The following is an 11,988-nucleotide window of genomic DNA, read 5'->3' as shown; positions in this document are numbered from 1 at the left end:
ACTCTATCAAATAGAGCCCTTATGAATTTTCCTATGCAAACAGAGATTTTATTTCGTGTGAATTTTTCCTATAGAGACATAGAATCTGAATATATCTATAGCGACATGAATTGCATCCAATTTGCTCAACGCCAACTTTACGACAGATTCTTTTAGAGCGTCAAAATCGTAACAAAGTTACATACGTCACTAGAACTTAATGAACAACGGTCCACGTAATTACGTATAGGTATGATAACAACAAATCCTCTCCAAGTTTCCTATTATCGTTTCGAAAAGGTACGCTGTCAGCGGTAACTACCTTTGAGACAAGTGAGAAATGTATGTTATCATATCATATTAAAAGACAGGTATAGTTTGTACTGCCACGCTGCTTTGTACGCTGTCGAAAGCCTATTTTTTTTTTGCTTAAATACGTACATGTACTATCTCCATCGACCGATTTCTTTCTCTCTATGCCGATTGAACCTAACTTACCAACGAAATCGGCCGATTCGTATGCGCTTGTTCTGCGGGAAACGATTGCTTCTAGCTATGAAATATGTTTTGTGGTATATTCGAACAGTGTTACGTCTGTTTTCAAACAAAAAAAAAACAGTGTGCCTATTCTATAGCCATTATCATTTTGTGATGATTATTATTAGCTAGAAATAGGACTAACTACAAAGTGTTTCAAAGTCCCTTATCGATTTTCTATTTTATGTTCTGTTTTTTCATCCTGTGTAGTTTCGCTGCGTTTTTGTTTTGTCAGGTGGAACGTAATCGTCATTTTACGACACAAGCGACCTCTATTGTTCTGATCTTACGTTTTCTTTTATACGTCTCTATATATGGCGACTCGACATTTCATACTGCCACTTACTTTTTATGCTTCATGTCAACTGCTTTTGTGTACACCAACAAACAGTCATCTTATTCGTCGTACCTGTGTCTACTGCTGCTGCTGCTGCTGCCATTCGTGATTATATTTTACCCTCTACTGCCTTCGCATTTTTCAATACTCTGTCTATTCCAGTTAACTATATATATATATATATATATACGAGAGAGAGAGAGAGAGAGAGAGAAGAAGGAGAGAGAAAGCACACAGTGTGAGATCAAACATTACAAAATGTCAAATTTTATTATTTACTATTACTACCTTCAGAAATCTTGTTAGATTCTTTGGGCTACATCTTTTAATCGCCTTCGGTTTTTCGTAAGGGTGCTAGAAAAGCGTTAGTCATTTATCTTATCATGCGTGATATCGATAGCAGGAAAATGCCGGTATCTATATACCGTAGATATCCTGATTCACCTTTGAGGATCTGAAGAACACTGACATATGATGTATTTTATTATAGACTAACCTTGACCTGAAAAGCCTGCTGCCTCATCTACATTGAAGTACTCAACAGTTAACTTTTGCGTGCTATAAGCCCTGTGTTATAGCAGTACTGAGTCGCAACGGGCAGCGTCCCCCCGTGCCCGTTTAACTTGTAGACGACCTGTCATTCTCCATATACAATAATCCTAAGAAGAACGCAGGCTCTCCGTAAACCTTCCATGCTCTTCCCATTCACGGATCGCTCAGTATGCTGATTTCCCCACTTAATTGGACAATGTATTTACTTATCATTCCTGTTATAAATACTCTATGCTACGTGGGAGCGATTTTATTGACCGCACGTGTTGGTAGCTTTGCATTTGAATTACGTAAACAAAGCTAAAGTTCATTATAACGCGTGCCAATCGGACAGATCAGAACCGCAGGCTTCCATCGTTGTGTGCAACCTAAGGCAGTCGGCGTTCTGCGATTCCCTTTGCCAGCTCTAATTTTCTATTTAAGTACTGCACATAAAAACGATGCGTTTCCAGTTTCACGTCTGAGACTTCACTTACATTGATTCGGACGGCTACTTTCTGACACGAGGTATGTACGTCTATTCCCAGACTAGACCCATCAGTATTTCACAAATGCCTCCTTTAAGCTAGCATCAATATAGGCCATCACTACGAGAATGAAGTCTTCCTTCAGGTATATCACTTACAACTCATGGACACACGTTTAGAAATGCACCATTGTCATTCGCGAAACAAAGAAGAACTTGAGCGGATGAGATCGAACTAGTCTGTATGTATAACCACTGGATAGAAGTTATTATCACCTATGACAAATATATCAGTACATAGTTATTATCTCCTATAATAACATTATTCATTATATGTTATAACCACAATATGGCGCGCAGAATTGTCATTTACGTTTCCGCAAAACTTAACAAACAAATTTGGATATATTCATGCTTTTTACTGTCAATCTCGCGTCTTTGAGAGGCTTTAGCAATATTCCAAGCACTCCAAGTATGATAATCTGTTAGTGTTGTGGGGTGTATTGTGGGGAGTGCAGTTTGTGGGGTTATTTGTCCGGGTTTTTGTTGTCACTGATTGAAGTCGCTGAAAGGCTCACTTGGCGTCAAAAATATTCGTCAATTTATTTTGACTGGTCGGATTTACCCCAATCCTAGAGTCACATTATCAACCTTTTAAAGATTAGCCAACTTTCCTATTTTGCCAACCAATAAGCCACTGCAACTCTTCCTAGTAAGCAAGAATGAAAATGCTTGACAGACATGAAGATCGATTCGATACCCGCGAAAATTAATGTCTAGAGCTGTTTTGTTGTCTGATACATATTAGTCATTTATAGATGTATGCGTAATGGTATCTTAGATATTGCCTTGATTATCTTTTGTTACCATTCAAGCGGTTATGTGTACCTGTTGCAGCGTGTCTGAGATACTATTGTCACATATTAATGTTATAGGAATGAGTGTAGGAACAAAAATCATTTCTTTGGACTGAACCACTGACAACAAGTTGTTCCTGTGCTCTTTCAAAATGTTAGGTGTCATTCTCATTCGACGCCATGGGTAAGGTCAGGAACAAGCGCCCAGCTGCTCAACTCGTCCATTGAAAAACCACCACATAGTTACCTTCAAAGTGGGGGGCGAGGAGCTTACCTTCTCAAACAAGGCTATTGCAGATTCAACGAGCATGCAAACCAGCCGACGTCGTTCTCCTAGCTTTGTACGCTGGTTAGCGTGATCTCTAGGTTGGGCCCAGATCTTTGGCCTAGAAGAAAATGTTTCTTAAAGGACCGAACAGCCTCAGGCGTAGCTAAACGGCCTTAGCGACCCGCTAAGGACATTACGAATCTGTCCAGTATTAGGAGAATTGAACACAATCAGAAGTCGGACCAAAACGACAAAAAGCCTATTCTTAAAATACAAACTATTTCAATAGCTTCGTAACATTTTTATAGACAATGATAGAGGAGGACCTCCTCGTTCGTCCGCTGACCTTGACGTTAATGAAATTGCCATTAAGAATTAAAAAGCCGAAATTCAAAAAGCGTTGCAGATGACGTGTTGCCGCTGGACCTTGCCAATGCAACACGGAGCAAAGATCTGAAAAAACTTCAGATCTGCTTGAAACTAGTGAACCCAGCCGCCCAGACAGTGCTAACAAGAGCTTCTCAGATGAAGTTAAGTTGCCGTTCCAACTCGAAAAAGTGCAGAACCTTTTTTTGTGCTTCATCATAAATCTAGCATTAATACGTATGAAATATACTTCTATCGCCTGCCCTGTACACAAAAAAAACATTTTCCAATTTCGCCTACAAGAAATTCAGCGATTCACGTTTAACAAAACTGTTCATATAAATGTAACTTGGGCTGTATGTTTACTTTCCACAAACAGCTTTTCGTTATCAGATATTAACATTTTTTTACTCCTAAGCTGAACTTTAAACAGCAACCATGTAAGAAAATGCTTCGAGGACCAAGACACTTACAATTTACTTATGCTTGCGTTGCTCTTACGGAATATCACCATTCGAAAAATGGATAAATTAGTCAAATTGTTAAAAAATGCATGCCATAAAAATCCAGAAAATCTAACGGAATTTCATCAGTCTACCTATTAGCCGTCGCGAGATATTCGATCGTGCCGCTTGCCATCTTATCATTCGTAAGTATCGATAGAGCGCCCGTAGTCTTATCGTCGAATGGTGTCCAAACACATGGTATACATACACCCAGTACTGTCGGAAACCTGGAGTGCAAAAATGAGTTTCACTGAACTTCAGAGTCCATTTTTCCCTCCTTGTCTCGTATTCAATTTGCTCTTGTCTATGTATGTGTGCTATACAAACCTAACCCCGAAATAGAAACACACTCGTAGTCTGGCAACAACACAGACATTTCGTTCAATGAGACCTGAACGTATCCGCCTCACTACCACTCTTATAGCTGCAACGAATAAAACAGCATTATGACTTGTCAATGACAGCAGCGTTGACAGCGAGAAAAATTGAACCCTTGACGTCGAATGACGGGCAGCCTCATCTTTACATCAGGTCGGTATTTGATAAAGGCGCACAGACTTTCACACATACAAAGACAGCTGACACTCGGTCCCACATATACGGACGAATACTAGATGCATTCAAACGAACAAATATTGCAGAGCAAATAGGCACTCTTTATGAAGACCCAGTGAGGTTTCTCTACTCGCCAATGGACACTGTAGAACCAACCTATCAAGCGTCGCATATCTGTGTCTCTTCGCGTTCGTTGTATTGCTTCATTCGTGCAAGCCGAATGTCGCGTGCGTCATCTCTTTGATTCCATCCGAAGATGCAGAAAAGGTACGTCCGCCACCGTAAATGAAGACGAGACGAGGAAAAACGAAGGAAGAAAAGAGCGACCAAACTGTCTCTCAGTTGATCGTTAGGGTATCCCACCTCTTCTGCATTGCCCGACTAGCATGCCTGCCTACTAACCCTCGCAACAACACAATACTCCGACCTCGTCCTTTGACCCGAATGAAAAAGATATGTATGCATTATTTGTATAACAACACTCCTACTCCTTTAGCCAGTATATATGTATATATATATATATATATATATATATATATATATATATATATATATGTAAGTTCGTTATAGCTTAAATATAAATGTAATATGCTGTATAATCATACACTCCGTGGCGTGTCGTTCTTCGTCACGCTATCCACGTTGCTATTATCATCGCTACTGGTACCGAACTGTGTTTGATATCTTCAAATATATATTCTGATAGCTGCGGGTATCAGTTCTAAATTGCGCGAAACTACACTGTGTTTGACTAAAACATACGCGGAAAGGCGGATAAGAAGCGTCTGTCCGCCCAAGACAAAATAGAAAATTTAACCTTGCGGATGGATGGCCACACATCCGCATCTAAGGACGTTGGCATTCAGCCTCCTTGTGGGCCACGTGTTGCCAAGCTGGCTGCTAGCGTAACACGAATCTTCTTGAAGGCGACGCTACCGCGTGGTAGCAGCAGACAAACATTTCGACCGTTTGCCTTTCCCTCTGTAAAGGCCTCGTTCACTACCCAGAAATTTTCTATACACATAGTCGACTCTCGGCTGTGGAACAGAGCTTATATACCTATTCAAAGTGGCAATGGCGTTTCAAGTTTGGAACTTCCGACAAAAATGGGTAGGGGCAGGAGGAGGTGGTGGTAAATTGAATCAATTTTGCTTCACTTAAAACTGCTAGGTGCGACAATGGAGCAATGATTTTAAAGCAGTTTATGTTTGCAACGGCCATGTAGAAATACGCAAAAGAAAAATAATGATGTTGCATTAGGCCAAATGGAAACTTTCCAATGGGACGTATTGCTTTCCTACGTGAGTAAATAACAAGATAGCGATAAAGCGTGATTTGTAAAGAGAAAACGAACGTCGATAATGCTTAGCGTTTCCACTCAGCTGAAAGGTTTAGTGAGTAGTGGCAGTATTGCGCAATGATCAAACAGCACAAGGTAGGCGGACGCGTGTTTATCTAGCGTGTTATACAATAGTTTCCTTTCGCACCGGATGGAACCTGTCTGTAATAAGGCTGCTCCAGAGAATTGACGACCTAATTTAATATGTTACAGTTAAAAAATGTAAATTTAGGACTTCACAAGTAGAAGTTGTAAAATTATCTGTACAGTTACCTGGACAAAAAATCCAACTCGGAATATATATATATATATATATACATATATATATATGCGCAGACGTATATTATTATGGGTAAACCGTTAGGCGTAAAAAAAGTAGGGCACCTCGTGACTCAGGGCACTCAGACAGTTATCTGAGTAATTTCAAGTTTTAGAAGAAGTTCTAGAAAAAAAAATTAGTACTTATTTGATGTCTCGTTGACTACTGTCGTATAATATAGACATCAAAAAGTTTTTTGAGGAATCCGACAAATCGTGACCGGCAAGTTCTTTTTGTCAGAAATAGATTCGGTTGCTATATACCGGATTTCAATCAATTTTTTAGTATAGTTAAAAATTTGAAGCATCAGTATCTTTGCCTAATAGTGCAAGACGTGATGCTCGAGCTATTCATTTTGCGTACTTGCGTCATATAACACAGCCTGGCAGTGACATACAAGTATTACGAGTAGAGCACTTATCGATACTTAGCTTACTCAAATGTAACTTAGCAATAAGGTATAATATATAGATGTTAACCATTTGAAAAAGTTACGTGGTTAAAAATGTACAAAAAGTATGGGTCGTACAATTCGAACTTATGCATCGTTAGCCCTTGTTGAATTTAGCAAATATGGGCAGCAATTCGAGATGGTCTAGATCACTGTCAAACATAGTAAGATGACGTGATAAAAACAAAAGAAAATTCATTCTTTCCGAGCTGACCATTGCAGTCAGGTTCCCTAAGGTACACTATACGCCTCGAATAGATATGAAAATGCCAGACTAACCCCTATTCCTGGTTTGCTGCTCGCAAATATTTATGCATCGAATAGTCATACAAAGAGAAACATAGATTCAGTTAATAGATTCAGAAGCATAAATTCAGCGTTAAATTTAGCGAATTTAGAAAGATATAGCCTTGGACCTACGTTCGTTTTTATGTCAAGAATATTTATGAACATATAAGATTTATCGATACATTTTATAACCGATAATAAATATGCCCTACTAAGAGGCCTGAACAAGCTGCAACGGCGAAACCCCGGCAAGGAAAAACTGCCGATCTACGGAAATTTGATTTCGGCCAGTTTCGTGAAGAGGAAGACTGAAAGAAGGAAGTTTTGAGAAAAGAGTCTATTTCTTCTTTAATGTGTACGCAGGCTTAAATAAATGCATATCCGATTTTATTAATTAACGATAACAGCAAGCGTAACTGAATGATAATAGAGGTAAGTTCAAATATGAGAGCGAACTTTTTCTGCTTGAATTCCTAGCTTCTCGTACGCTTTTACTTCGTCCAATGTGTCAGCAAAAACACGAAGACTCACGAACTCGAATATTCCAAACGTTTACCCAACGTCTGTCCTTCGATCTCTGCACGCGAACATTGGCTACTTAGCGATAAAGAGGTAAGCGTCTTCGTGGAGCCAAGCTGAAGCTCGGCTGGCGCTCGAATGGCACCTCATGCAATTTCGATGCGCACGTCCATTCGGCTATAATAGATGCGTGCTCACAGAGAGCTTGAGTCACGTCGGTTCTACTTAAGCCTCTTCTTTCGTCTTATTTCAGATAAGTCGCAAGTTTGCTGGTGTTCGTTTCTGCCGGAACAGGCGCTCGACGGCAGACAAGAGCGTTTGAAGAAGGCGTGCCATTTAGAATGTGAGTGTTCAGCAGGTCGTACTATCCCGGACCCCCAATTTGTTACCCTGCCCTTCTCTCTCTCTCGATGTACATGTAGCAGCAGGACGCGCGACGCTCAGATGAATTCGATCTCGTAGGGTGTGTCGCCGGGAAGGTCTGTGCTCAATGGTGATTGTATGTTTGGCTTAATTTGCTAACATTTTCCCTTTCACATAACCGCTACTGCGAGCCGGCTTCGCTGCAAGCTCGATTCTCCTATCGTCTGGCCTCTCTGCGGCACTGAAACGGGATATATTTTCCACTCGTATCTTTTTACAATTCGTATCTTGCACTCAATAAATGTGAGAGAACCGAAGTTAAACAGCTGAATGAATTCGATTCCCTAAATCCACGCCGTTGCAGAGTGTGCCGAAGAGCGCTATCTAAGAGACGTGCGGAAGGCATAATGGCTGCTTTCCTATTAACGGTTGTAAGTTACTGTATTTATGTAGGATTGATAAAGATATTCTACATATGTGTATCACACAAATGTGAGCTCAACGAACTATCAACCAAATAGAAAAGCTATTGGTCTCAAACACTGATCTTAATAGGATAAACTATTTTGTTTAAATATTAGCGATTAGATGTCAATGTATAGACCGTTATATATGTGTAGGCCAAGCCTAGGATTTCGCTAAAAATAGCCAGTTAAGTACGACGACGAGATGAGGAACACTTTACAGGATGGACAACACGATATAGTAGATGAAAATGTCTTTTATAATAGATCATAACTGTTTTGTGTATGCGAAAAAAACACACACAGCCTGAAATATTTATTGTGATTCATCATTGTTTTCAATTGTAATAATAAAGTATTATGATGCATGATAAATGGTACAACTATTAAGTTTTCCTGATTGTTTTGAGCTCCGTGATACTTTAGCAAGTAGCGTATCCACGTGGTAATGTCAATGACAGGTGGTGGCCTGAGATCGAATCCGGAGATAGACACTCTTTGTTTCGTGCTAAGAGCGATGGGATGTTTAACGGTGGTACCAGACGTAAACCTTGAAACACCGGCGACCTTGCTCCGCTGCCCTCAAAAAGTGACAAAAAGCTCGACAAATGCAATCTAATAGTCTATCACGTTGAGGAAATTGTAAGTAACTTGAAAAAGATTAAAGAACGCCCCACTTCTACGAAAAGTGTTGTTTAAGTTTCTATGGTTTTTGCTATATGGAGTCAATTTAAGTTTGCTTCATACGGTTTTCAAGGACCGAAACTAAAATATGGAATTAATTTACAACGGTTTGCACCTCTTCGTTCGATTCTGATTTGGAACAGTATTAAACTACGAAATTACCAATTAGTAGCATTAAAACGAAATATAATTTGCATTGCCTGTGAAATTCTATGACGTTTATCATTTTAGGCCAGCCCTATTATTAGGCTACTAACGGAATTAGAAGAAGTAAGGTCTATGTATCAACCGTCGGCATATGCTTCTTTATACGATTCCTCCGTCACGCAGCCGAAAACAATCCCTTGAATAAAACTTAGTATCATCTTGGCATCGGCAAAATTATTCCTCGAAAAATTAGTGGCTAATTTTTCTCTGGTGGCATGGAAAAAACATCATGTTTTATATAGTCCTACACTGCAAACATTCGGGCAACAATTATTGAGTTTACTTTCAAGATCAACGTGTACGATGCACGTAAGCAACAACATCAAGAGCGCGTAAAAGCTTACCAGACTCATATGTTTAATTTGCACGCAGTTCAGATAAACTTTGTTTAGAAAAAAAAAAACGCATATATTGACATTCACTGGTACCACGGCTATGTCCGTTTAACGAAGCTTGCCTTCCCTTATGTCGCTTACCCAATAGACAGTCATAGCATTACGTCTGATACTCCAGTTAAGCATTGCTTCAGACGACTGAATGAAACGAAGTATATCTACAGCCGATTTGGCACGTATTTGCACGTATCAGGTTCATGTTTTCAACTATTTACACCTCTTATTCAGTCGAAATTATTGATCCATGTCGCCAGAAGAAATTATCATCCATTCGTGGCCTGCCGTACGGTCACACGAGGCGTAACCAGCAAATGGCCTTTTCGGAAGCTTCCGAGCCTGTACCAACGGATTGATAAGCAGTTTCCTACCTTTTCATTGAAATTGAATAGCTTGCTATCACTTTTAACTCTAGTCGTCTCACTTTGTGGACGATGTATTAGGTAGCTATGATCATCAACTGATAAGGACATATACGAAAACGATATTTATTGCTGAGTCATAAATTGACCTCTTTTAGAAATCTATTACAGCGTCCACGAATTACTTCCAAAACGGATCGCGTAGCCGTTAAGACATACCCGTATTAATATTGACGCTATGTACCACGGGTGAGGAGTTTCAGTAAATTCAGCTGGATTCTGAACTAGGCTCGCGCGCCTAGGAAGAATCAATATTTCCTCAACAGGAAAAATTAAAGACATGGTCTGACCATCGACGCTGTTATTTATTATATCATCGGGATGAGGATCAGGTGGAAGCAAGGACGATGGCATTATGCAAGCCGATGATTCGGAGGACAAAAGTGGCACTTCCAAGTCTCTCTAATACAAAATCGCGAATTACTAGCAAACTACAAAAAATCAAATCAAATGCTAGAGTATGTTGAACATAGTATTTTACGTGCATAAATGTCTGTTGGCCGCTACGTTGACGTGAGATGGCAGAAGGATAAGGACGTAAAAAGCGGTATTGTCATAAATGAAAAAGTCGTATATCAATAGACGATTTCCCTGACACAATATTGTAAGCTCCGGCATGTAGAGCATGAATAAATCAATTTACCCCATACCGGTATTATTTTGAGCGTTATCAAGTGCGACACCTGTTAAAAAGCCGTATTTAAATCAAAAGGACCCTTCGTTATCGTAGAGTATATATTGATGGCTACGTACATATTTTTATCATAACTGTATGAAATGTTTTTTATTTGGACCTGTGTATTTTGCTGGAAGCGTCCAACGTCGGTTCCAGCTTCGGCTTGACCCCATAGTAACGTGTGCGCGATATTATATCCTTTGTTGTTGCCAACGTGGTCCTCGCGGCTTCCTTCAAGGGCGCTTCACTTTTGTGTTTCCATAATATAACTACTATGAATCCGGATGTCGAATGTGAGAGCTACATATATTTCTGCATGTTTCTCGTTTTCCCAACTGCACCACTATGCGCATGTAATCGACTATTTTTCCTGGTAAGTACATAGCGTAGTGATCTGTCGAATTTTTCAAACATTCAACATGTTGTAATATGTGTTTGAATATAATCTAGTGCTAAGTGTAATGCGTTAAAGTTAATATAACGTGGGCACATTTTCGAATAGTTAACGAGTTTAAACTAGCCCTATATGGCACCTAGGTAAACCTTAGTCAACAACCTATTGCTTTCGAACGAAGCGGGGTGACCTCAGCCTCAGAAAACCTTAAACATGAACGTGTTGTACAGCATTGTTATTTTGGGCAATTGGTTATCGGATAACGATTTTTCATAGGGGAACAACTGATTCGAAAAATGGAATCGGAGTGATGCTATCGCGCAGTAAACGTCACTTTCGAAAGTTGCATTTTCTTAGTCTCGTACGAACCGTAGCATAGTTAAACAAACAATTTAATTGCTCTATACACATTAGTATCGCGTACGATACATAACATAAAGCCTTAATCGTATCCTGAAAAAGTACTTGATTAGTATAGTTGTTTTTGTGTCATGAAGTTTTTACAGGCACGGCTGTCTTGGCGTCCTCACATCAAATCGCTATAACCTTCCTTTGCCCGTGCTTTTTTACCTTCGAATGAATTATGATTATCGGCTATAGGTCAGTTGAACCTCGTATATCGATGGACATTTTCTTGAAATTATCATTGCTTCAACACAATAAGGAAATTTTGTTGGTCGTCCGGGATCATTTCGTTATAGAGTCATTCTTCTCTAACAGACACCCACATGCACCAAGGCCAAGAAGAGGCAGGTCGGCAAGCGCAAGAGAAAGACCACTCCTGAAATCGCCTCTACCTCATACCGGCCTGTTCAATGGACCGAACTGACCGCGCGTAGAGGCGGGTCCTGCTGAGCCATACGCAACGATCTTCAGTACAACGTACACAACGATCTAGCAACCTTCAGCAACGCCTCACGCCCAGCCAAGCCCATTACCCGTTCCCATGGTTACAAAACCGACGAGGACCTTCCAGCGGATGTCTGTTTAGAGCTTTCAGCTAGCACTGATCCTAGTGTCTTTATCGGCGGTTAGCGTTTCGATATC

At 40.0% G+C, this 11,988-nt stretch overlaps 1 long non-coding RNA gene across 1 annotated transcript in view; it reads left to right on the top strand.

Annotated features, from left to right (window-relative positions):
* The window catches only part of LOC147754246 (uncharacterized), a 33,960-nt gene extending 24,924 nt beyond the window's left edge, over positions 1-9,036 (top strand). Inside the window, exon 3 of the long non-coding RNA XR_015317395.1 lies at positions 7,593-9,036. This is a non-coding gene — a long non-coding RNA (uncharacterized LOC147754246). The remainder of the gene's footprint in view (positions 1-7,592) is intronic.
* Positions 9,037-11,988: the final 2,952 nt, after the last annotated feature.

Source organism: Varroa destructor, unplaced genomic scaffold (genome assembly GCF_002443255.2).
Source record: "Varroa destructor unplaced genomic scaffold, Vdes_3.0 BEIS01000007.1, whole genome shotgun sequence".
Classification (NCBI taxonomy): Eukaryota; Metazoa; Arthropoda; class Arachnida; order Mesostigmata; family Varroidae; genus Varroa; species Varroa destructor.
The sequence above is the reverse complement of the archived record's forward strand: the minus strand, read 5'-3'. Positions and strand labels throughout refer to the sequence as shown.